A 27013-nucleotide genomic window follows, 5' to 3' on the forward strand; every position below is an offset into this window, starting at 1 on the left:
TCGATTCAAAGAAAAAAACAAAAGAAACAGAGTGATTTTATTTGACCCTTTGACTTCAAAATATCAAAACAGCAATTATACGTAGCTTGTAAAACCGCACCCAAAGAATAAGAGTGAGGAAAGTGTGAAATCTTTGCATTTTGTGAAATTAACGAGCCAAAACGGATTTTATTACAAAAAAAGTCAGTTAGACTCTGCCCTTTGAACTATAAGAACAGTAGGAATGAACTCAAAGAATACTGAAGTGATGGATTGAACTTTGCTGTATAAAGTAGGCATCAAGCATGATTATAGAAACCATTTGTATATTTATACATGCATATACATAACATATAGATACACACACACACACACACACACACATATATATATATATATATATATATATATATATATATTATATGCCGGTATCCATATTTTATGTATTCCTTTATATATGCATGTATAAATATATAAAAGATTTTGCATGCACACCGCACAGAATTTTGTATAACCATGCTTGATGTCTGTTTTACACAGCGAAGTTTAGTTCATCACTCCAGTGTATATATATATATATATATATATATATATATAATATATATATATATGTATATATATATATATATATAATATATATATATATATATATATATATATATATACATATTATGTGTGTGGGCATTTATATCTATGTAGAAATATATACAAAGATGTGCTTATCTATATCCATAAATTACTTAAATGTACATGTTTATATATATATACGTATATACATATATATATATATATATATATATATATATATATATATATATATATATTATATATATATATATATATACTTATATATATATATGGTATATATATATATATATATATATATAAATATAATATAATATATATATTATATATATATATATATATATTATATATATATATATATATATATATATATACACACACACACTATGATCTGCTAGTCTTCCGAAAAGTAACGTTAAGCATCGCTGGGGTAGGCGCCAGGACCCGGATGGAAATCATCAACATGGAATGTCATTCACTATCGGAACATGGGCTGTTCCAAAAGACAATTTACGGGGTCAGGGTCTAACGGTTTAAAATACTATCCCAAATTCACATCTTCAGTGGAAAGGAAAAACTTGTAGCAAACAGGAAAACATGAGTATATAAACAAATAAACATCACCTTTATAATAAAAATAATTTCAATACAACTGATATATTACAGCGGCCACTTATTTATTTGATCCAATCACAGGAACAAAGTGCCCAACCACACTAAATAATGAACAGATAATTATGAAGTTTGTTTATAAATATTGTTCAACTCTTAAATAGTTCATTCCAACGAGTCTGAAGGTATCGTGATCATACCCAGCCCCGTTTTTTTTTCTAAGCATTCCTCTAGGTTAGGTTAGGTTAGGTTAGTTCAATGATTGATTAAAATAGGTAATATGGGTGTGGGAAACATGATGAGATAATTTTCGAGAAGATGCTATGGTTAGATTTTCATATATATGTCCACTCTTTCAGGGAAGGTCCAGTACTCGGATACAGTTAGGGATATGCACCCGGGTAATCCCACGGGATCAGGGCGTCAGATTTTATGCATAATATGATAATCTTGGCGCTCCTACTTTGTGTCATGAAAATCCACAATAATATATTAACTATATTACTATTGGAAAAACAAAAAGCAAAGACTTTCAAACTCTTGAACTGTTCCCCATCAGTGTTGACGTTAAAATAGGTATTTTGAAGTAAAAACTGATGAAAAACACTGTTCATGTGTACGCAAGTCTTTGCTTTTGTCTTATCCATAGTAATACAGTTTACTTTACAGGGTGTTCATAAAGTCCCAGTACCATTACAAGTATTTATTGCTCAGAATGGTACTGGGACTTTAAGGACACCCTGTATAACAGTGCGTTTGCATTACACGAACTGTTTTTCACGGGATTGCGAATTTCTTAGCAATACTACTACTACTCAAAAACTTCTTTCAGTTTTCTTCTGAAGACTGAAAAAGAAACCCACAAAATTACTGTGTATAACGTGTTTACTTATAAGAAAAAAATGTAAATACTTATAAGTGAACGCGTTAAACACAGTAATTTTGTGGGATTCTTTTTCAATACTACTACTTGGGAAAAACTCTATCGCGAGAGTATATAATGTTCTACGGGGTCCACAATAATAAAAACTTTTGAGAGTTCGTATATAATTTTAAAACTCTTTACAAAAAGCTTTCGAACCCTTCTCTGGGTTCATCTTCAGACTGGGTTCATCTTTGGACTGAAGATGAACCCAGGGAAGGGTTCGAAAGCTTTTTTGTAAAGAGTTTAAAAATCATATACGAACTCGCAACATTTTATATTATTGTGGACCCATTAGAACAAAGTAGTAGTAGTATTGAAAAGGAAACCCACAAAATTACTGTGTATAATGTGTTTACTTATAAGTATTTAAATTTTTTTTCTTAAAAGTAAACACGTCATACACAGTATTTTTGTGGGTTTCTTTTTCAATCTTCAGGAGAAAACTGAAAGAAGTTTTTGAGTAGTATTATTGCTAAGAAATTAGCAATCTCGTGAAAAACAGTTTGTGTAATGCTCTCGCGATAGAGAGTTTTTCCCAACTACTACTACTACTACTACTACTACTACCACCGCTACTACTTGACGTCTATACCACTACCATAGCAAAGAGCAAATCATGCCACACATCCCGCCACATTCCACCAATACTGCGAGAACCCAAAGGGACAAAACCGAGCCGACAGAAAGGCTCCAGCATCCACGAGAGCGCAGCAGAGCAACGCTCTTGTAATGAAAGCAAAACAGGAAATCCTCACTTTGCAATTAAAGTCAACAGGCCGGGAGGAGCTTTTATCCAGGCAGGAGCTTTGTCAAAAGTAAATGCAATGCTCAAAAAAAAAAAAAAAGTCTTTTGAGAAGTCCAGGGCGATTTGATATAAGGCATCTGAAAAAATAAAACTAATCGGGAATCGGCCCCCACTCGATTCGTCTGATTAAAACCGAATACAAAGAGTGAAAATGTGCAAATGAGATGTATGCAAGTTTCTCCTAATTCTTTTATATATATATATATTTTTTTAATTTTCTGTATCTGAGCGTTTCTTGTGCCACTGAATGTTTGATCGTTTCATATATGAAGAGTTAAATTCATAATTAAATTTTGATAAGAATGATAATTATCAATACCTGTATTAAATTCATGGTAGTTTTATGTGTTACTTATAATATGAAGGTCACCTGTGCGGTAACTTTTATAAATAACTGAGGTTCTTTCATATGAGTTTATAAAGACATACATACGTATTATATATATATATAATATATATATATATATATATATATATATATATATATATATATATATATATAATTCGGTCTCTTCGAAATTACATTAAATCACAGAGAAGCATTTAAATATTATTGATAAATTCTACGACAACTTCTTATAATAACTGCTCACCCACATATGCTTACGGAGGCACAGGTCTTTATGGATGCAGAACTACTTCACTAAGTCACACACAGTTATATACTCAGTAAGTGGAAGAAGCGTTGGTCATCTCCCCTTCTTGCTAATGATTAGAAGTTAAAGGCTATGAAGCCTCAGATGGGAGTTTGGCAATCATCCTATCAAAGCAATAAGAGGGCTGAAGCTACTCTAACGAGGCTGAGGATTGGTCACGGCCGACTGGGGGCACAGTTTCACTCTTGACGAAGGCCAAGTGCTGGAACACCCGTGAGGTCAATCAGCGCTGAAAAGGAAATTGAGAGTAGGAAGATTTTAAAGGAAAACTTCAAAGCAGTTGCACTATGAAACAATTGTTAGGAGAAGGTGGAAATTAAGTGGGAAGAAAGAGAATATGAACGGAGGTAAAGTAAAACTAATGAGGTACACAGAACGGCACTACCCACTTGCGGGGGCTCTTGACGGTAGGAGAGTGCTCCCTTGTGTGTCCACTGTAGTCATTCACTAACAATTGAGCAAATTCTGGTTCACTCCAATTGTTAATAAAAGGTGGCTGACCCAGTTATTGGTTTTGTAAAGAATTCCGGTTTCTATGAAAACATCTGGTAAGTTTGTATTTTTTTATTATTTATAGCAATTTTTATTCTATTAGCAATTAAATTTCTCGGTTTTTACCATTTTAAACACTGTTCATCTTTAGAATTTCCATTTTTGAAATTCGTTATTTATTTCATTCTCATAAATCTGCGAGTCCTAGCGCTGAGCATCATGCCTAAATTCCATATTCCATTCCACTCTATTCCTACAAATACGTACACACATGCACAAAAGTATGTATATATATATATATATATATATATATATATATATATATATATATATATATATATATATATATATATATATATTTATGTAACTATGAATATGTATAACCCAAATCACAGCATGAATTGCACTCAGACCTCAGTGGCAGGATTCGACCGAGCGCCGAGAGGTTCCAAGTAGAACGCACTAACATGCAATGCTTGAGTCGTGTGAATATATCCACACTAAAACCATAAGAGCAACACCATCAAAGCAACATGGAAAATAACGCGCAATGAAATACTACATAACGATTCATAAAATCTGCGTTCTCACTGAATTCACAAAACTGTAAATTCATAGGATTCCTCCCAGTCACAAACAGAACAAAGCTGAAATTAAAACTGTCTGGTTCATGTACTGTCTACTACATATTTCTTTGCTTTCACCAAGCACTCTTCAGCGTGAAGAGGTGAGGTTCAAAGAGCTCTCTCGGTTGCTGGGGAATTATTCGTCTTTTCCGGTGAATTGGCATATGCACGCGGCTGGCTCGCCCGGCCAGATTGTAATGAGATAAATTAACGTTTCAAGGATTATTATTATTATTACTATTATTATTATTATTATTATTATTAGGAAGGAGGCCTTCTTTGAGGGCAGTACCATTGACTATTATAGCCGTTACAGCTAAATAATAATAATAATAAATAATAATAAATAATAATAAATAAAAAATAATAATAATAATAATAATAATAATATAATATAATAATAATAATTTTATTATTATTATTATTATATATCATTAATTATTTATTATTATTAATTATTATTATTATTATTATTATTATTATTATTATTTTTAAATTACACTATCGCTAACATTCAAAACGTGCACATATTTACGTGGCATAAATCAAAATGGATAGGAATTAGTTTCGAGTGTCGAGGACTAATAAAATCTTTAAATAAAAAAAAAAATGCAAGAACGTGACAAAAGAGCAAAGACATTTCAAACAAAATAACACGAAATGACACTGATACGACGCAACAGAGATCCACGAAACCTATTCCCACGCTCAGCAGAGTGAACTGCAGTAATAATAATCACAGCCATTTAGAGCCAAAGCTTAATGAGAGAAAATCGAAACCGATATTAATAACGCAGACACCGGCTGTTTAGATATAAATAAGTGATATTGCGTTCGGGCGCCAATTTAGCTCTAGCTTGGGTTAGCGAGGCAGAGGCGGTCATTAAATGCATTGCAAATATGATTAAAAAATTCGCCGCTAACAAGATTTATCGTTTAGGATATAATAACGTCATCCGGAGGTAAATCTAATTAGCATGACGCGGTTAGGGACGGAATAGGGGGCGTCATTTTGGTATATTTATCCGTAAGGAGAAGGGGAGGGAGAAGGTGAGGTCACCGGGATGGGGATGGGTAGGGGACAGGGGATGTGGTGGGGGGATATGGTTGGAAGCTGGTGTCGAGGAGAGCCAGAGATCAGGGATTGAAATCCAAGAGATGGTGGAAAGGCAGGAGGCGAAGGGGGGGGGGGGGGGTGTTGGTAAAGGGGGTGGTGTAGGGGTTGGAAAAGGGGTGTGTGGTCGGTGTAGGAGCTTTGAAAAATATTAAGAGGATAATTCGAGAGATTGACGCTCGACATCGTAAACACTGCGTAGAATGACTACTGCCATTATCGTAATTCCAAACAATAAAATATTTAACTTGAACAAAGTCACATCTAATATCTTCAATGGCAACTTACTAAAATTTCAGGGAAATCAGCAACCTTTGGAATTCACTCCCTACTTCTGTTTTTTCCTGATTGTGACCTCCCGCTTTTTATTCCTTTTAGTCCTTTTCTTTTTTCACTCTTTCCGTGCTGGATTAGGTCATATGGTTTCCCCATCTCACTGGCTCAAGGCACCGAATACGAAACTCATATTTTTATGTACTCGGATCACGTCAATTTTATGTCCGTCCGTCTGTCTGTCTGTCAGTTAAATGACTGGATCAAAGGAACGGACATATTTCCACAATCCATAAAACATTGGTACCAAGTAATGATCAAACAGGTTGACCCTTGAGTTCCCAACATTCACATCGAAACTTGGAAATAAACATCTATCTCTCTCTCTCTCTCTCTCTCTCTCTCTCTCTCTCTCTCTCTCTCTCTCTATAATTATTAACCCCGATAAAATAAAAGTACACATGTTGAACATAATTCACTTATTACCATCCATACCTTGTCAAAACTTGCCATGAACATCTATGTTAAAGGGGCAGGAGGAAGTGGAATGAATTATTGGGATCCAAAACCTCTGTTATTTTTTTTCTTATTTTATGAGTGTTTAGAATTCTGAATGAAATGTTGGACATAAGCACTTTCTTTCGTGAATTCAGCAACAAACGGTGAAACAAAATGAAATCAAAGCCTATTTGTTTATTCATTCTGTTTCTACTTTTCAATATTTTTAGGTTTTTAAGTGATTTATGAAGCCCTCTGATGTTATTTAGCCAAATGTTATTGCATTCATTGTCCTAAATACCTTATAAATAGATAAATAACTGGGAGAAAACTTCGCAGACTAAAACAACAAATCATACGGCAATACAAAAGAGGATCCAGGCAGATAGTCCGACAAGAAAACGTTACCTCGATGCTATGAACGATGTATGGCTCATTCCCGTAGATAATCGTAGTTACACACAGAAAAATATACTATATAGATGCACATTAATATACATAAAACTAGATATAAATATACGTTATATATCAATGAAATTGTAATGGCCATAACTTCTCAAATTCTTTGCTCTTTAATTTTTTTTATACGCTTGTCACTGCAAAGCCTTGAGCTCTAACTCAGTGATTAGCGTATGAAAAAAATTTCTGAAGTATATATATATATATATATATATATATATATATATATATAATATTACATATATATATATATATTTTATATACTTATATATATACATATATATATATTATATATATATCCATATATTTATATAAATATACACATTATGTGAGAGCGTATGTATGTGGGAGTATGCAAATATACTCGTTCCAATGAACATATACTTAACGCACATCACACAGGACGCAGAGCATAATTTTTGATGAGAGTTCAATTATAAAAGACAATCCCTACAACGAATGAAATTACGCAATCATAAAAGCATATAAAAACGGCCGTAAAACCGAATTGAATTCAATTGTTCAGCCCAGTTGAATTTAATTGGCAAACCCAATTGAACGCAACTGTAAAACCGTCCCGTGACTAAGGGATGACAACCGGTGTACTTCCTAAAATATAGGATATTCGATGCCAAGTTCGAACAAACAAGCGGTTAATAGTAGAAACATTAACAGGCCTACTCGTAAAATTCAGACTGGTAGTACATAAACGCATATACAAATAATCTCGAGCAATCACAACATCAATACATATATATAGATACACACACACACACACACACATATATATATATATATTATGCCTACTTGCGAGTGTGCTTGTGTTTATACTTGTTTATTCTATTAAAATGCAAGATCTATACAGCAAAAGTATATGTTATATATATACACTGATATATATATATATATATATATATATATATATATATATATATATATATATATATATATATATATGTGTGTGTGTGTGTGTGTGTGTTGGTGTGTGTGTGTTGGTGTGTGGTCACTACATTTATTTAATAGCCTTATACGTGAGGAAAAAAACGAGAGAGAGAGAGCAGAGAAGAGAAAGATAGAGAGAGAGAGAGAAAGAGAGAGAGACTGCATTCAAACTTGTTCCAAGAAACGAGCCTAATTCATTTCCGAAAGCTTCAGCTAATAGCTGTCCGCAGGATCTCGTGAAATTACTCTGAAAGTCATCGTGGTATTGTTTGCAAAAAAAAAAAAAAAAAAAAAAAAAAAAACAAATACCGATGCAAGGACCAGAAAGTAAAAGCCGAATGATGATGAATCTTTAGAACAAGTGGAATTCTAGGCAGAATTATATCGAGTACGTAAAATTTTTTTTAAAGATATTTCACGTATTATACATCTAATATCTTTGTTGCTTTGTCTTTAGCGTTGATTTTCTTATTTTCTTCTCCGCGTTGGCTGTTGCCGTTGTATTCATGGACATTCTGTTCTGATAAAAGACTGCTTTGAAAGCGACAGGCTTTCAAGGTTTTCCCCATAAACATATTCGCACCAAAGTCTAGAGACTGAATCTTGATATCAAAGTGAAAATGATAAGTAAATGTAGCACCTGAAGGAGTTTCAATTTCCACTACCAACCACTCGTGCAGGATCCCACGCAAGCACACAGATATATATACACACACACACACACACACACACACACACATATATATATATATATATATATATATATATATATATATAATATATATATATATATATATATATATGAATGTATGGATATAATCTCCAAACACGAAACATTTCAACACCGGCGCAAGGATCAGTTAAGCCAAGTGTTGTTCAGTGTTTTGAACGGCAATCTGCACGGGCGAAACAAAATGTGTATTTGTTCCAGCAGGCAAATATACTAAAAATTGCTTCGCTGGACATACAGTCACTCTCACCAGGTACATCAGATATAGCAGTTCATCGAGTGAAAATTGCTAACGGTTATCTGTTTCGCCTCTGATAAAAGAACACACTTCGCAAAGTTCATGCAAAATGCATTTCGTGTTTACAAACATTTCTTATCCAGTTTTTGGTGGGTTTTATCTCAATGTGAAGAGAGTATTACATATATTTAACTTTATAAACTTGATATATATATATATATATATATATATATATATAATATATATATATTATATATATATATGCATAGACGCGGGATATAAAAATATAAAACTGAGAATATAGCCACGAAAACCGTGAAACAACGGAGGGCAAGATCTTAGCTCTCTCTCTCTCTCTTCTATAGATATATATATATATAGATAATATATAATATATATTTATATATATATATATATATATATATATATATATATATATATAATCTATCTATCTCTCTCTCTTTCTATCATATATATATATATATATATATATAATATATATATATATATATATTATATATATGTGTGTTTGTATGTATGCATATACATACATATATAAATCCATAGTGAAAGTGTTCCCGTCGAAACACTAGAAACAGAACAACCAGTAACAGACTGCAGCACAGCATCGAATTGAAGAGCAGGGAAAAATGCAGCGAAACTCTCCCTTTGTACTCTTCCAGCAAAACTTGACTATAACTTTAAATGAGAGCCCACAATGCTCTTTAAAAGTGCCATGCACTTTTACTTTCCTTTTCCTGACTTGTGTTGCTGTTGAGTACGTATAAAATTATCTTCTTTTTTTAACTCGTATCAATTTATCAGTCTTAATTTTTTATGACATAGTATTCATTCTTATTCCATGAACATTCGCTTTGCAAGTAATGGCTTTTTGGTTTGCCCCACGTGAATGTTTGCCTAAGTTATATAACAATAATAATGCATCGAATCTTGCGGTTAGATAATAATAATGACCAAATATCCAAACTTGCGGTTATAATAACAAAGCGTCACGAATCTTCCTGTTATAAAACTCTAACTAGAGCGCAGCTGTTACAGAGCTTGGAACGCCATCGGTTACAATGAACACACAAACCTAGTTTTAATAGCGCACGATTTCCAACGTTCCACTAAACCAACGAATCCTTTTTCTTAGACATCAAATTCAGCAATGGAAGTACTCGAACAAAAGAGGTTGAGCTTTGAAAGGGTACCTTTGCACAACTTCTGAATGCAGTTTTATAACGTTCATGCAGAAAATTCGCCATATTCGTGCTTGCGACTACAAAGCTGCTCAATCCAGCTTCGTAAATCTTGTGAATGCAACCCCGCATAGCTGTCGCTTAAAGCCCACTAATACGTATTTACAAAGCTCGCTAACGGAATTGTAAACGTCAACGAATCGAAAAATCAAGATCGCACACGCACCTTAACACAACTAGCAAATGGAATTCTACAGACCACGAGACGGGTCGTTTATGAAGAATGAAAATGAAAGTACGTAAATAATCCTCTCATGCACAGACCTTTATAAAGCCAGGGACTGCCACTTTACGATGCTTGTGAACGTAACTATGCACGACTTGGGGAATCCTGCAGTCACACGGCTTTAAAACCTATAATGACGCCATATCGACAATCCTGTAGGAGAGTACCGCATAAGGCCTGTCCACACTACGAAACATTGTTTGCAAACTTGCGAACAATGTTTGCAAACAGTTCGCAAACTTTTTGCAAACTGTTTGCAAGCAATGTTTCCTGTCCAGACCTCAATTGTCGTCAGGAAGTTTGTCGATGCAGTAGCCTGTGTTCTACTTGGCTATTCCAATGTACTCGAGGAGGGATAAGAGAAAGAAAAAGAGATATTTGTTTGTATGGTGTTTTTACGTTGCATGGAACCAGTGGTTATTCAGCAACGGGACCAACGGCTTTACGTGACTTCCGAACCACGTCGAGAGTAAACTTCTATCACCAGAAATACACATCTCTCACACCTCAATGGAATGCCCGAGAATCGGACTCGCGGCCACCGAGGCGGGAAAGGATGTTTTTAAAAAAAGGAGCGTGTCATGCTGACTTGCTTCTGACGGAATTGACAATAGATACATAAATACATACATACATGCATGCATACATATATAAATAAATAAATAAAATAAATAAATAAATATATATATAAACATATACAAACATTTTATATGTGTATATACACATATACATACAGAAAAACAATGTTTTCCATTCTGGATGGGAAACAAATATGCGGTAAAACGTCTTTGCTAACTGTTTGCAAATGTTGTTTGCAAAAAATGTTTCCTAGTGTGGACGTTGTCTTCCTTGGTTCACTGTAGATGATGGTCTCCTGAGGGTTCTTTGCAGGTTCCTCTTAGGCATCCAGCTGCATTTCCTGTTTTCCTTTCATTTTCATCCGTTTCCTTTACGATCCGTCTCATTCAGCTGTTCAGCTTCTTGTCTATGGCTCTCTTCGATGTTCATGTTTCACTTGAGAAAAATTCTTAGGAATCTCTTTTTCCATGACAAAGCACCAATACATAACTTTAAAGTTTAAACTTCCTGTCTATGGTTCTCTTCTAGTCTGAGGCTAACCTCTCTCACCTCTGGGGCCACTAAGTAAGTGTGCAGAATGGAGGCACCTTCATTCGAACACCGGAAAGGTACTTTCTATATCCGTCATTTTTAGTGAGTACACTACTGTAATAATGATAATAAAGACAGTGATAGTTCCCCCACACATGGACAACTCAACCACCTCCCCTCTTCCCCTCGCCAGAGCCCCTCTCCCCTCCTGCAACGGAGGCGGTGGCAAATGTAATCAAAGCGGCCAACGTCCCAATAGCAATAACACTTAACGTTTACCTGCGACGGTGAACGATTATTGCTCGGCGTCATTGATCTCCTAGAATCGATTCGGCCATTCAGTCATTTCGGATATTATGTTGCATCGGGGTTATTATTTACAAAAGGGGGGATCTTTCCTAGATAGAGAACACCCCCCCCCCCCCCCACCGGGTTTTAACACGGTATGTAAATACCCAACTTTGCAAAGGCGTGTTTACGACAAGCCCGTTGGGGGTTACCGTACAAACATAAACGAAAGAATGTAAATATCATAAGGATTATGGCCCCCAAGAAATTTTAGTCTTAGATAACGACCTCCGAAAACCCTTGGAGGTCACTATCTATGAAAGATCCTACTAGGCAGACATGACTCCTCAATGCACCTCCGACGATATTAATACAGACATGAATACAGACCTTGAACCCCTCTTTTGTGTAGGGGTATGTCCTGAACCCCTCTTTTGTGGAGGGGTATGTCCTGAACCCCTCTTTGGTGGAGGGGTATGTCCTGAACCCCTCTTTCGTGGAGGGGTATGTACTGAACCCCTCTTTTGTGGAGGGGTATGTCCTGAACCCCTATTTTGTGGAGGGGTATGTCCTGAACCCCTCTTTTGTGGAGGGGTATGTCCTGCCTTACAAGGCACTCAATATTATTCAAAAGAAAGATGCCAATTAATTAAGAGTTAATACGAATTCCATTCTTGGGACCACTCAAAATTTGTTTGTGAAAGGGCATGAACCCCACACATACACATCAGCAATATTTTTTAATGGATGAGGCAGGTAACTTGTGGCACATCCCATGGAATATTTAAGATGTGGCATGAAAACCTCCCCCCCCCCACCACAAGCCACTTCCCACGAAATGAAGACTAAAATATAAAGGAGGTGTTTTAGACGTATGTCATGAACCCATGCAGGGGAGTACATTGAATTAACAATGCAAATGCTTATGGCAGCGGCAATTCCATTTTCTTATTTATCGTAGATGTAGGGAGACAAAGGTCGTGAAGTTGAAAAAGTGTGGGAAGCATATACATATATATATATATATATATCAATATATATATATATATATATATATATATATGTGTGTGTGTGTGTGTGTATGTATATATCTACAGTAGGGTGCAGCAGTGTTAATGGGATTTCCAACCCCCCGTCTCCCTGACACCTGTGTGGATTTGTAGTCTCCTCCGGTGGGTACGTTTATCGGCAGTGTCCTTTGAGAGTATATTGTGAGTGAATTTTAGCCAAATGAGTTTTGAAAGCCACTCCTACCTTGACACCTGCCTGTGGGTGGATCTGCAGTCTCAAACGGATGTGTGTATGTTTGTCAGTAATGTCTCTGTAGTATATAGATTTGTGACTTCTAATACTATGTATCAGTCCTCGTCAATGGCTTGGAAATAAAGTCGAAACCGGTCGGGACCCAAACCCCGTCTCTTATTTTTCACCTGTGGATACGTGTGATGAATAATCACGTGCTACAGTGATTATAATCATATATATATATATATATATATATATATATATATATATTATATATATATATATATATGTGTGTGGTGTGTGTGTGTGTGTGTGTGTGTGTGTGTGTATAAGTATAAAGTTATGAGCAGTTCTTTTGCTAGTGCTTATCTCCAGAGAAAAACAAGACGAGAGTCACAGCCAAAATCATTCTTCAAATCTTGAATCCAAGATGAACCTCTTGTGCAGAGTGCTTGCTGCTAGAGCATCAGTTATTTGCACATCTGAACCAAAGGCTTATCAACTATTTTTCATCTCCCTAACACACACCCCCCCCACCCCAACCACCACCCTCCCCAACCTTACTTGGACCAGGGGGCACCTCAACACCCTAGGTAATCCAATATTATTCAAGAAAAGCTTCAACACTCTCTAGATGTTATCATTATTATTGTTTAAAATGTGCATTTATTACAATGGAAAAGCCCTTAGAGCCGATTTTTTTTTTTTTTTTTTTTACAATGCAAGTAAGTAAAGATGAGCGAAAAGCGAATGAATATAAACATACATGGACACCAATAAAGATAAGCAAAATTTCAGGTAATAATAAATAATTTTAAAAAGGCCGACTTGCCACTACTCCTTTAATTAACTCCAGAAAATCAAGATAAGAGAAAACAATATCAAACCGCAAGAAAAGATAAATGAAAAGCAAATGATTATAAACAATCATAAACACCAATAAAAATAAGAAAAATATCAGGGAATAAATTTTAAAAAATGACAATTTGCCACTATTCCCTTAACACCAAGAAAAAAAAAAAAAGAGAAGACAACACAATGTCAAACCACTAGAACAGACATTCACCATCAAAAGGAGAGAGGAAACACAGAAAAAACTTTAATAAAAAGGAAGAATCTTTGCCACATCATCTCACACGTCACCGGTTTCGAAATGAACAATTTTTTTTTTCTTTTTGCAAGTGGAATAACTTCGAAGGTTCGCTTAGTCGGCTCCCTTTTACCCAATGCTCAGCTTTTTGTTCAAAAACGAGGGAAGCGGAAAAAATTCATGCCACGGGTAATAGTATGTACTCGTACACACACGCACACATACACACACACTGTATATATATATATATATATATATATATATGTGTGTGTATGTATATACATATACATATATAGTATATATATATATATATATATTATATATATATATATATATATATATATATATATATATATATAAATCAATTACTGGGGTGAACTCCAGAATGTCATGTTTACCTTTCCGATTTTTGGATAAAGAATTTGAGGTGAGGATGTCAGCCTTACGCCTTGTCCCAAAAGATTACATAAGTATTTTATGCAAAAATTCTTCCAAGGAAATAGCTATAAGATTGTATTATTACTCTAACTTGAGGCTCTTCAGGAAAATATTCTAGCACTTTTTACAGTTTACCCCCAAAAGCTTTGTGACTATACACTACGCTGATAGCATCCTAGCATCCTTATTTTATTTCGGAATCTTCTTCTTTCCCACCGTTATCCGTACATTAAGGGGTCGGTTGCCTAATGCGCCTTCTCCACTGCATGAATCAGGCATGGTTTACTGTTTGGCAAAGGGGTTTTTATGCCCGCATCCCCATGCTGTCATCAACCACAGTTATTGGCGGTGGGCCTCGCCTTTGACTAAAAAGTCCACCTGCAAGGCAGCAGTTTCCACAGTTATTGGCGGTGGGCGTAGCCTTTTACCAAAAGTAAGACTGCAAGGCAGCAGGTTCCACAGTTATTGGCAGTAGGCCTAGCCTTTTACTAAAAAGTAAGACTGCAAGGCAGCAGGTTCCACAGTTATTGGCAGTAGGCCTAGCCTTTTACTAAAAAGTAAGACTGCAAGGCAGCAGGTTACACAGTTATTGGCAGTAGGCCTAGCCTTTTACTAAAAAGTAAGACTGCAAGGCAGTTATCGTTATTTCTTAAAAAAACAAGAAGAGCCTTATTTATAATGCAGAAGAATAATATTTGTTTTAAATACAAGTGTCCTCGTGACACCCTATAGGACATCTCTTCCCAAATTTACTCGGTGGAAATCTCATCAGTTGGTATATGTAATGGTTAGTGTCGTGGCATGCCAATCAAGGCGATGAAAAATCACTGCTCAGTATCATGATCAGTTATAGCTGCAGTGTGGGGTCTGCGGTGGGACGTTGAAACCAACATTCTTTGGAAGCTTGAATTTCAAGTTAGAGGCCCCTTTGGTTTGCTTGTTCCGTGTGAATATGTTTCACCTACTGAAATAATAATAATAATAATAATAATATAATAATAATAATAATAATAATAAGGCGGATCCACTGCTTCCGTCGTAGTTAAGCGTCACCCGACTTCTGTCCCCTTATCTTCAGGCCTGGGCTGGAAACGGACGTTCGATTGCTTGCCCAATTGATTTTTACTCTTTAAAAAAAAGTTGCAAGTGATGACTATTGTAAATCCTGATAAAAACTAGATATAAAAATAAAAATGTTTGAAATTCAAGCTTCTTAAATTACTTTACAGCAAAATGACTTTCAAAAATGATAGAGAGGGCGAAGGAGAGCGAGAAAAGAAAGCGACACTTTCAGATACAATGTAAAACAGAAATACTTTCAAATACTTTAACATCAGATCCAGCGCAAATGATCTCCATTCTGACAAGATATTGCCTTTAAAGGCAACTTAAATTTCCTTCATTTGTATTTTACAAAAAAAAAAAAAAAAAAAAAAAAAAAACAAAAAAAAAAAAAAAAAAAAAAAAAAAAAAACACCGTTGTCTTCAAATACAATCCGATTCCGTTATCACAAAAAGAAAACTATCATCATTTGAAACTACAGCCTGCTTTCCTATTTCAGCGCTTTGAGACTGACTTCAACCCATTAAAAGACAAAAGCCTATTTTTGACCAGTATAGGACGGGCACACGCTTTCTGTACAAAAGTAAGGAAAGGTGGGGGATTACCTTTGTTTTTGCCGGATCGTTTTCTACGCTTCTTTTCATTCAATTATTTTTTCTTTTTATTGTGTGCAAACTTCTGATGGGTGCGGTCATTATAAGACGTTTTCCAAACATTTTTTCGGCTTTTGGTAACATTACTAGTCACGTTCGGAACCACCAACGAAGTCTTAAGAAAGGAAAGGAAAATTAAATGAAATTCACGAACAGAAAACTGTTCGCTTTCTCCCGATATGCTTTCATTACTAATGTCAAGAAGTATTGATGTCCTACGTGATGCTATTCATCTTATATTTCTCTCTCTCTCTCTCTCTCTCTCTCTCTCTCTCTCTCTCTCTCTCTCCAAGAGATTTTAAACATTTTGCTGAAAGTATTTTAATAACAAAACAACAACAACAACAACAACAATAATAATAATAATAATAATAATAATAATAATAATAATAATAATAATAATAATAATTAAAAGATATTCATAGTACCGTATACAGTTGCATCTTTAAAAATAAGTACATTTGCATAAATGTGGATTTGTTTCTCCAATAATAATAATAATAATAATAATAATAATAATAATAATAATATATAATAATAATATAATAGTAATAATAAGTGTTATATATACATATATACATATACAAATATACATATATTATATATATATATATAATAATATATATATATATATATATATATATATATAGGTGTTTGTGCGTGCGGTTACCATGGGCCAGTAAAAGTTCTATTTAATATATATATATATATATATATATATATATATATATATATATATATATATATATAGACGAATTGGTAAGACACCCTAGGAAGGGCTAGGTAACTATAAACAGAGCCTTTACTGGCCAGCGGTAAGCGGTTCTCGATTTCTTTTTATTTACAGCGTTCTTTCTGCCCTTGTAAATTGATCTTTTCATATTATTCTTCGTCCGTTCCCTTTGGTCTCTTCTACCTTAATTTTCTACCTTCTTCCTCTCAGGTGATCGTCAATATCCTAGAAACCAATGATACTAGTATAATTGACTGATTGTATAAAATCTAGCACCACAAGTTCCTGCATCAACCAATAATAACAAAGTCGAACAGCCTTTTTTTTCTCCGGTACTCGAAAGAAATTCTCGTTTAACCGACAAAAGTAGAATAAAGGCAAGAAGAAAAATAATAAAAGGGACAAGAGGAACAAGTAAAAAAACAAAAGAACTTTTAAACATGTGAGCGAAATAAAATTGGTACGCGAAAGAAACCAGAGCGGAGAAATAATGGAATAATATGCCCTAGGCGCCTTCATCTAAGAGTGCATGAAAACACACACACACACGCACACATACACACACACCCTCTTCCTAGAAACTGTACAAACAAGGAGCTCTCTCTCTCTCTCTCTCCCTCTCTCTCCTTTTCTCTCTCCCCTTTTCTTTCATCTAAGAAGTTGCAAAAACAAGGAGAGATTTTTTCATTCTCTCACGACAAAAAACATTTCCTTTACGATTGGTAAAGCAAATGCTTTTTGTCTGTCTGTGTGTCTGAGTTTGTCTTTTCCACTATCTCTTTCTACTTAGAAATGCAGGCTCAGCGTCTCTCTGTCTCTCTCTCTGTCTCTCTCTCTCTCTCTCTCTCTCTCTCTCAAATTCCAGTTTCTCTGTCCGTCTGCCCGTGTATCTGATTCCTTCTTTATAAAAGATATATCTGTCCTTCTGTCTATTTCCCGTGAGGTCCAAGAAGCTGGTAAGCTGTCACTGAGAGAGAGAGAGAGAGAGAGAGAGAGAGAGAGAGAGAGAAGAGGCAGGAAACTGTTTTGAAAATAGAAAATAATATTTCATTATTTATTTTTCGGTAGCACTACTCAAAAAAATAGAGAGAGAGAGAGAGAGAGAGAGAGAGAGAGAGAGAGAGAGAAGCAGGAAACTATTTTGAAAATAGAAGATATTTTTTCATTATATATTTCTCAGTAGCACTAGTCAAAAAAAAGGGGGGAGAGAGAGAGAGAGAGAGAGAGAGAGAGAGAGAGAGAGAGAGAGAGAGAGAACTTGCAAGGCTAAAGACTAAAGACTCAAAACCTCTTTGTCTTTTGTCTTGGCGAGGCACAAAAAAAAAAAAAAAGAGAGGCAGGTTTAAAGACAAAGCAGAGGCTGGAGCGGGGAAAATGAAAGTTATTCATCACAAAAACAAATAAAAATGCAAATACGAAAGTAGAGAAGTCGTTGGGTCAGTCCAAGGCGGGGAGACATATGCAACAAATAACAAATAAAAGGTGTTATTGTCCCGATTTTTGTTGTCTGATCTTTAATAAAATCTTTTTACAGGAGAGAGAGAGAGAGAGAGAGAGAGAGAGAGAGAGAGAGAGAGAGAGAGAGAGAGATCGTATACCTGATTCTAAAACTGAATGGACAATTTGGATCAAATTACTATACCTTTGAAGGTTTTGGATAAGAGGTGATATAGATATAGATATGAATAAGGTCCAGACAGTTTTGGACATCCATGCTTGTTTCTGTTAAAAAAATAGAAAAATAAAAACCTTGAAAAAGTTACTTTTGGATTCACAATATACACACCCACATACATACAAACGTATATGTATGTATGTATATATGTATGTATGTATGTAGGTGTGTATATATATATATATATATATATATATATATCTATATATATATATATATATATATATATATATATATATATATTTAATGTATACATATGTATACATTAAATAATTTTCTTATGCGAAAACAAAGTGAGAATCTGATGACCGAGAACCTTCTTTTGAAAATTTGTGACTTCTATTCACTTTTTTTATGGTTAGAAATTATTACAATATGAAATTCTAGCCAAAGATTGTCTGTAAAAAAACTACGACACAAAAAGAATCTCTCTCTCTCTCTCTCTCTCTCTCTCTCTCTCTCTCTCTCTCTCTCATCTATCTCTCTCTCTCTCTCTCGTTTTATCCCACGAATAAGGTTATTAAATAAATGAAGTGACCCAAGAATACTTTCAGTTTAATTGTCACCAAGCTTGCTTGTAATGAAAGAGAGAGAGAGAGAGAGAGAGAGAGAGAGAGAGAGAGAGAGAGAGAGAGAGTAATGTTTTTAATACTGAGTTAGAGAGAGAGAGAGAGAGAGAGAGAGAGAGAGAGAGAGAGAGAGAGAGAGAGAGCGCCCGGAGCTTTTATCAAGGTCTAAACTCCAAAGATTGACCCCAAACTTTTAGAAAACATATTATTTCCTAAGAAGTTGCCGATAAGGGATTTCTTGAACTTTGGTCCCGGGGACAAAATAAAGTCCCCCCTAAAAAAGTAATCTATTAGCGGGATCCGGGTAGGTAATTCAGAACCTCTATAGTTATAAGTTACTGATATAGATTTTATCAACAGATTGGGGGTCTTTTGTATGTCTTGATTATAGATGATGAAATATTAAAAGGAGAAGCACATAAATTGTACACGGAAATTTTGATGGGCAAAAAACGCAAAAACCATGCCATTTATTATTGATTTATTATTATTATTGATTATTTTAATTATTATTATTGATTATTATTATTATTGTTGTTGTTGTTGTTGTTGTTAAAAACCGACAATAAAGCATAAGTGCATCTACGTATACAATTGTATACAATGTATGTAATCGTGAATATTCAACTAAATACTTTTTATGCCTTTTACAACTGTAATCCTCTTTGCTGTTTTAATGTTATAATTATGTCTGCCAAAAATCTCTCTCTCTCTCCTTTTTTTTTTTTTTTTTTTTAAATTGTCCTTAGGAAAGAAACCGAGGTGTAAGAAGAATACGCACTGGCTATTGAAAAAAACCAGTATGTTCGCCCACCAATCAATAAACAGGTCCAAAACATTTACGTCTCCCTCACAAAGCGAGTATATACGCCGCTATTATTTCAACAGTTGTTATTGTCAGGATTAATAGAGCTCTATTAATCCTGGTTATTGTAACGCAACATCTTACCTCGAGAGTCAAACAGGCTAACAGCTCGATCCCATTTTCTGAAAATTATGAGCGATTTAAATCGAATTCTTTTTCCTCACGAAGAGCGCGTCAAACTTTGCTCCGTTTTCGGGTAATATAGAGGCCGTGAAACTCCAACGAACATTAAAGCAATTCGTCTGAATTTACTTTCTCCATCGTTTCTTTTTCCCTAACGGTGTTCTTTTGATTTTTTCTTTTTTGAGGGGTGTCCATTACACCTTATTTCGAGCCATATTTTTGAGCTGGGTCTATAATTCTTCTTTCTTTTGCCGCTGTCCACTCTCAGTTCAAGTAAAAAATGTCTGAACTGGGAGTCTGCTCCTTCCTCCTCACACCCTCGTCTCCCGGACCGCCCCCCCTTCCCACCCCCCCCACAAAAAAAAGTGGGTTATGGATGCCTGCGCTCGCGCGCAAGATCATCCCAAGAGAATGAAAAAAAAAGGCATTTGCAATTGAAATGCAGCAAAGAAACAACTAAGTGGCTCCTCCGCCGGGTTTATCTTCCGGAGGGCTTTGATGGAACAGTTTTCAGGTCGGGGCCCATCGCTCCCCGGGGGTTGGGGGTTGGGGGCCGAAAACAGGAGGATATTCCATCGGTGGTGGGCAAAGAAGAAAGGAGATAATACGTGAAAAGGAAAATGGATGATTAAAAGAAAGCTGATAATCAATAATTTGATAGAGACAGAATAAAATAATGGAAGGAGAAAAGACTGAAGAAGGGAAAAAAGCGACGTCATTAGAGAGACGGAAAGATAAAAAGATGAGACGACGGGTTTGTTAAAGATACAGTGGCTAAATACAAAAAAGAAAAACAAAGATAAAACATGGAAAACCCAAGAAAAGGACAACACGCACACTCAGTCTGAGCACACAAGAATGATAAAAAAAACAAAAACAAAAAAATGGAATAAATGAAAATGCAAAAAGCTATTACAGATACTTGCAAAATGGATAAATAGAAGTTAAGATAACAGAAAAGAATGAGGGAGAACAAAGAATGGGACCAGCATTTACGAATGGTTAAAAGACGACGTCAAGATTTTAAGTTTATGTCACTTATAATGCTTCTTAACCAACCACACTCTCTCTCTCTCTCTCTCTCTCTCTCTCTCTCTCTCTCTCTCTCTCTCTCCTCACATACCAGCCCCTCTCCCTCACTGTTTTCCACCTCTTTTACCGGCCTTCACCCCACTCCCTTCCCCCCTCCCCCTCCCGGGTTTTCCATTCTTATCGCAACCGTTGTAACGGCTCACAGGCCTTTCATAACTCTTCAGTCAGCAGCATTCTCTCCTCCCAAGACCTCCATTATGTAAAAGGTTTATAGGCAACGCGTTATCCGCCTAAAGGACGCCAGCAGACAAGGAAGCCCACAGGAAAGACGCCAAAGACAAATATACAAATTTAAGGTAATAACAGATAAGGAAGCCGACAAGAAAGAAACAAAAAAATACTTAAATTTAAGATAATAACAGATAAGGGAGACAGGAAAGATAATATGTAAAGTCGCATCAGATTATTATCAAGGGAGATTTCCATCAGAAAAGAGAAAAACGAAGACAGGCCAATCAAGATATCATAAAAAGGACTTCAGGAAAGGCACACACACACACTCACAAATACTAATTCCGGATGTTTACAAAGAGGCCCTTAGGAAAGACAAATACACACGTTAGCACCAGCACAGTTAACAGACCAGGATGATCTCCTGAAACAGACAGGCCACAACACAGGATAATAACAGACAAAAGGGGCCATCAGTAGAGAGAATCACAAACACCCACAAACTCACAAACGCCTCTTCTCAGGACATTCCGTTGAGGAGTGAAAGATGTGTATTTCTGGTGATAGAAGTTCACTCTCGACGTGATTCGGAAGTCACGTCAAGCCGTTGTTCCCGTTGCTGAATAACCACTGGTTCCATGCGACGTAAAAGCTCCATACAAACAAACAAGAAACACAAACGCACAGATACACCAGCTTAGGATAAAAATAGAGAAGACTACAATCAGAGAGGACGCAAAAGCGCACACCAGCACGGGAAAGGAAACTCAATACAAAAGGTTGCGATTATTGAGAACCTCAGACAATAACACAAAGCACGCCAATCCACACGAGGAGAAATGAACAGCACGCATCAACTTAATTACCAATTACGACGATTCCACTTTTGCACACACCTGGTCACAAAAGACACATGCAGCGAACTAACCAAGAATAACTACTCTAATTAAGCTTTTTAAGATCCAATTATATGCGCCAACGAACAGGAAGCATGCTGACAAGGGAATAAAGGAATTAGGGAACATAGGAAGAATTTAGTATGTTGTAGGTACATCTAGAGTTACTTCAATGCGCATCATTCTCTTCGCAAAATTATTCCTAACAAATAAAATCATAGGACTAGAGATTCCCAGTTGGAAAAAAATTAATAAGAGAGAGAGAGAGAGAGAAGAGAGAGAGAGAGAGAGAGAGAGAGAGAGAGAAACCCATGGAATCCAATATTGGATGCTTAACATCAAAGAAACAACGACGGAATAAGTCAGACCGCATTCTGCATCGGGAGGTGAACAGAGAGTTTTCAAATGATTAAAGCCAGTTAAATAAATCTCCTCTTCACTTTATATAAACTACAATTCCGCCAGAAATGGGGTGAAAGGAAAATAATGTAATGTAGCGAAGAATAAGTATTTCCGAGCTTTGGGCCGACAGACAGTTCACCTCGCGTCTCGTAAATCAATCACACTGACTCGGGGATTTATTCTCCTCTCTCTCTCTCTCTCTCTCTCTACACTTTCATTCCATTATATATATACATATATACATATATATATATATATATATATATATATATATTATATATATATATATATATATAAATATATATATATTATATCTACACATTATCATATATTATATATATATATATATATTATATATATATATATATATATATATATATATATATATATATATATATATATATATATACAGAGAGAGAGAGAGAGAGTAGGAGAGAGAGGGAGAGAGATCAGAGAGAGAGAGAGAAATTCCGTGAAAGCAAAAGAATGCGGTGAAGTTCTTGGTTTCATAATTTGGTTTATCTAATTCTCTAACAGGCAACAATAAATGAATGAGAATACACGTGACTGTAAAAATGCAACGGATTGTTCAAAATCAAAATTACCAGAAAGAAAGTGTACTTGGGAGGCCATGGTGGGAAGGTATGGCACAACCAAAAACTAGGCAACATAGGTTATATGGTCGCTACCCAGGCAAGGAACGACAAAATTTGACGCTGAGATTTACCAGCAGCGACAAATCACAGGCCGTAGGCTCCAATCTACAGAAGCACAGGGGGAGCATCTGGCTCTAAACATTGCTGTTCTTGAAAAGCAATTGCTTCTTTTGGTTAAGTTGTGAAGCTTTAAGGCTTTTAAGCTTCATGCTCAACGGCTTTGAAATTTTAAAGTTTCCTACACACACGTATATATGAATAGATATACATATATGAGATGACAGTCATGTTGACTAGCGATTTACATATCCAACTTTGCCACAGGGAAAAATGAAAAACTTAGTGTAACTCCTGAACGATTTCAACTCTTTAAAAGAAGTCATTTTCAGCGGCCTTTTTCGGTTCTCTGAAAATGGCTTGAATATAAAGTCGAAACCGTTCGGGGATTACATCCAAGTTTTTAATTTTCCCCTGTGGTAAATGTGTATACATACATACATGCATACATATACAATATAGATATGCATACATACACACAACACACACCACACACACACATATATAGATATATATTTATATAATATATATATAATATATATTTACATATACACATACAATGAGACCGAAAAGCCCTCACCTGATGATATACCCTACATAAACACATCGTGTAGAAATAAAATAAACCACAATAACAAACTGCAAGGGAAACAGGGGCCAAGAGAGACTGGTATATAAACACCATGACTATATATATAGTATATATATAGTATTTATATATTATATATATATATATATATATATATATATATAATATATATATATTATTTTTTACATATATAAGCTTGTAAAAATGTTGGTAAGAAAAGCCACCATACAAGAAAACAATTAGTTTTAATGACAGCCCACAAGGACCCATACGCACTCATTTCACGACCTACCTACTCTTTCCTTTCTGAAGCCTACCAGACAATAATGGGCCTTAGAAACACACACTTTAAAGGCGCATCTCGTCCATTTCGGCACTCGTGCAATTTGGACACCTGTTGGATTGGATGAGGTATCACCGTGGGAGCTCTGATAGACACGAGTTGGATGCTCCAAATTCGACGGTATCTGTGGGCTCATGACGAAATCCTATATTGAGAATAAAGCTTCTAAGGTGATCTCTTGAAAGGAATCATAAAACAGTTTTATTTTTGAAGCCGCAATAAAGGACTAAACGGAGCTATTTCTAAACGACTTAAGATAGAGCACTTCTCTTCTTAAGACTGCAAGAAAACTTCACAGGATTACGCACAAACTTACAGGATGCTATGAACACACGAGAAAAATTCCTAGGACTGGATAGGAAACAGAAGAGGTACGCTAAGATTAGTAAACAGTCATCCGCAGGATTACAACAGGAGAATTTACATGAACAATATTATAACACCCACGACGTCACTGAGAAAACATGACCTCGCAAGAGCTACGAATGGACACTTCTCAAGTGGGCGATGATAGCAGCACTCATTAAGAACTACCATGAGACTACTCGTTCAGTGGGCACGATAGCCTGACTTACGAAAAGACGACGGTAGTTCTACGATAGTTCTGTGATAGTCCACCTTCAACATTACAAAAGACGTGACAGGGCAACCATCAAACCAGTAGCACTTGGGGAAGTATACCACTGAATGGTTTGATCTTTCTACGAAGTTCCTTTATCATGATAAGGCACGAGTGAATCATGGTCCTTTCGTAAACACTGTCCATTAAGTAAGCAAGTAAGTTTGTAAGTACGTATGTATGTAGGTAGGTATGTAGGTTTATATATACATATATGTACATAAATACACATGTATACAAGTATGTATGTAGGTAGGTAGGTTGTAGGTTTATATAATACATATATGTACATAAATCCACATATACGCGTATGTATGTATGTATGTATAAGTTAGGTTAGGTACGCGTAGGTTATATAATTTATTTATAAAGGTATATATATAATATATAATTAAATATAGTATATACTATATATATATATATATATATATATATAATAATATATATAACATTTCATGGATACATTTCAGGGGACCTTTTATCCATTTTACAAACACAAAACGATAGTAATTATTATTATTATTTATTATTATTATATTATTATTATTATTATTATTATTATTATTATTATTAAACGAATTCAGAAGGATCACGTCTTGGGAGTCCGTAATTACGAGAGAGAGAGAGAGAGAGAGAGAGAGAGAGAGAGAGAGAGAGAGAGAGAGCTAATAACTTCAACGAGCAAAAAAAACTTCCATCCAACTCCGGGAACCACAGAAAGGAAAGGGGAGATGGCCACCGTATCCCACGCATCTGTTACCTGTAATTAGAACCATTAAGTAGTTCAGTGGAGTAAACACATCTAATGGAACGGCAAGGGCAGGCTGTTGACCATTCCGTGATCTGGCCCCAATCAAGCAAACTAACAACTAATTCGTCTCACCCGAAGCTCGATCACGTTGACCTTAAATCGTCCGGCGCTAATGGGGGAATTCGTTCTGCGTGCTTGTACGTGTACCGAGAACTATGGCAGTTCAGCTCATTTGGTATTTTGACAGTTCTAATCCAGTTCATTTGATATTGTGATAGTATATACACTTATATATATATTTAAAATATATATATATATATATATATACACACACACACATATATATATATATATATATATATATATATATATATATATATATATATAGATTCTTCAGTTAAAACAGGATACCTTTCAAGTATAAAAATCCCATTAAAACACTTATCAAGTAGTGATGAGGATGGAAGTTAGTCCACCGAAATATAGTCCTTAGCTTTAAAACCAGTGTTTTAATGGGCCTTTTATACTTGAGATATATATATATATATATATATATATATATATATATATATGTATATATTATATATATATATATATATATATATACACACACTTATATATATTATACTATATTTGTGAATACACCAAACAGAAAGATACACATAATTCTAGAAAGTAAATAAAATACTCAACAGGGTGATCATGTCATCCCCTTCCTTGAATGAATAATCACACCTTAAAACAATGATGGGAAGAGATACGAATGTTGCTGCTTAACGTATACACCAGTTCTGAGAAATGTCTGATGTACAGGTGATGCTCCAGTATATTAATTTTATTTTAGTCACCAATGCGTGGTGTTTATTTCTATTCAGCTCTGGAATTGATTGGATTGCCATTAATCAAAAAATGACTTTATGATCACACTGTATTTAGGTTAAGGTACACACATTGTTATTGAACAGACTACAATCTGGCCACCCGACTCAATTATGGAATGGAGTTGAATATAGAATTTAGGGCCAAAGGCCAAGCACTTTGACCTACGAGGTCATTCAGCACCGAAGCGGAAATTGAGAGCAGAAAGGTTTGAAAGGTGTAACAGGAGGAAAACCTCGCAGTTGCACTATGAATCAATTGTTATGAACAGGGTGGCTAGCAA

The 27013-nt window shown here is 35.3% G+C and overlaps 1 protein-coding gene across 4 annotated transcripts in view; it reads right to left on the reverse strand.

The window, feature by feature from the left end:
• The window catches only part of LOC135209062 (atrial natriuretic peptide-converting enzyme-like), a 1031477-nt gene that overhangs the window by 217853 nt on the left and 786611 nt on the right, over nucleotides 1-27013 (reverse strand). The window lies entirely within an intron of this gene.

The sequence above is a fragment of the Macrobrachium nipponense genome, chromosome 37 (genome assembly GCF_015104395.2).
Source record: "Macrobrachium nipponense isolate FS-2020 chromosome 37, ASM1510439v2, whole genome shotgun sequence".
NCBI classification, from domain to species: domain Eukaryota; kingdom Metazoa; phylum Arthropoda; class Malacostraca; order Decapoda; family Palaemonidae; genus Macrobrachium; species Macrobrachium nipponense.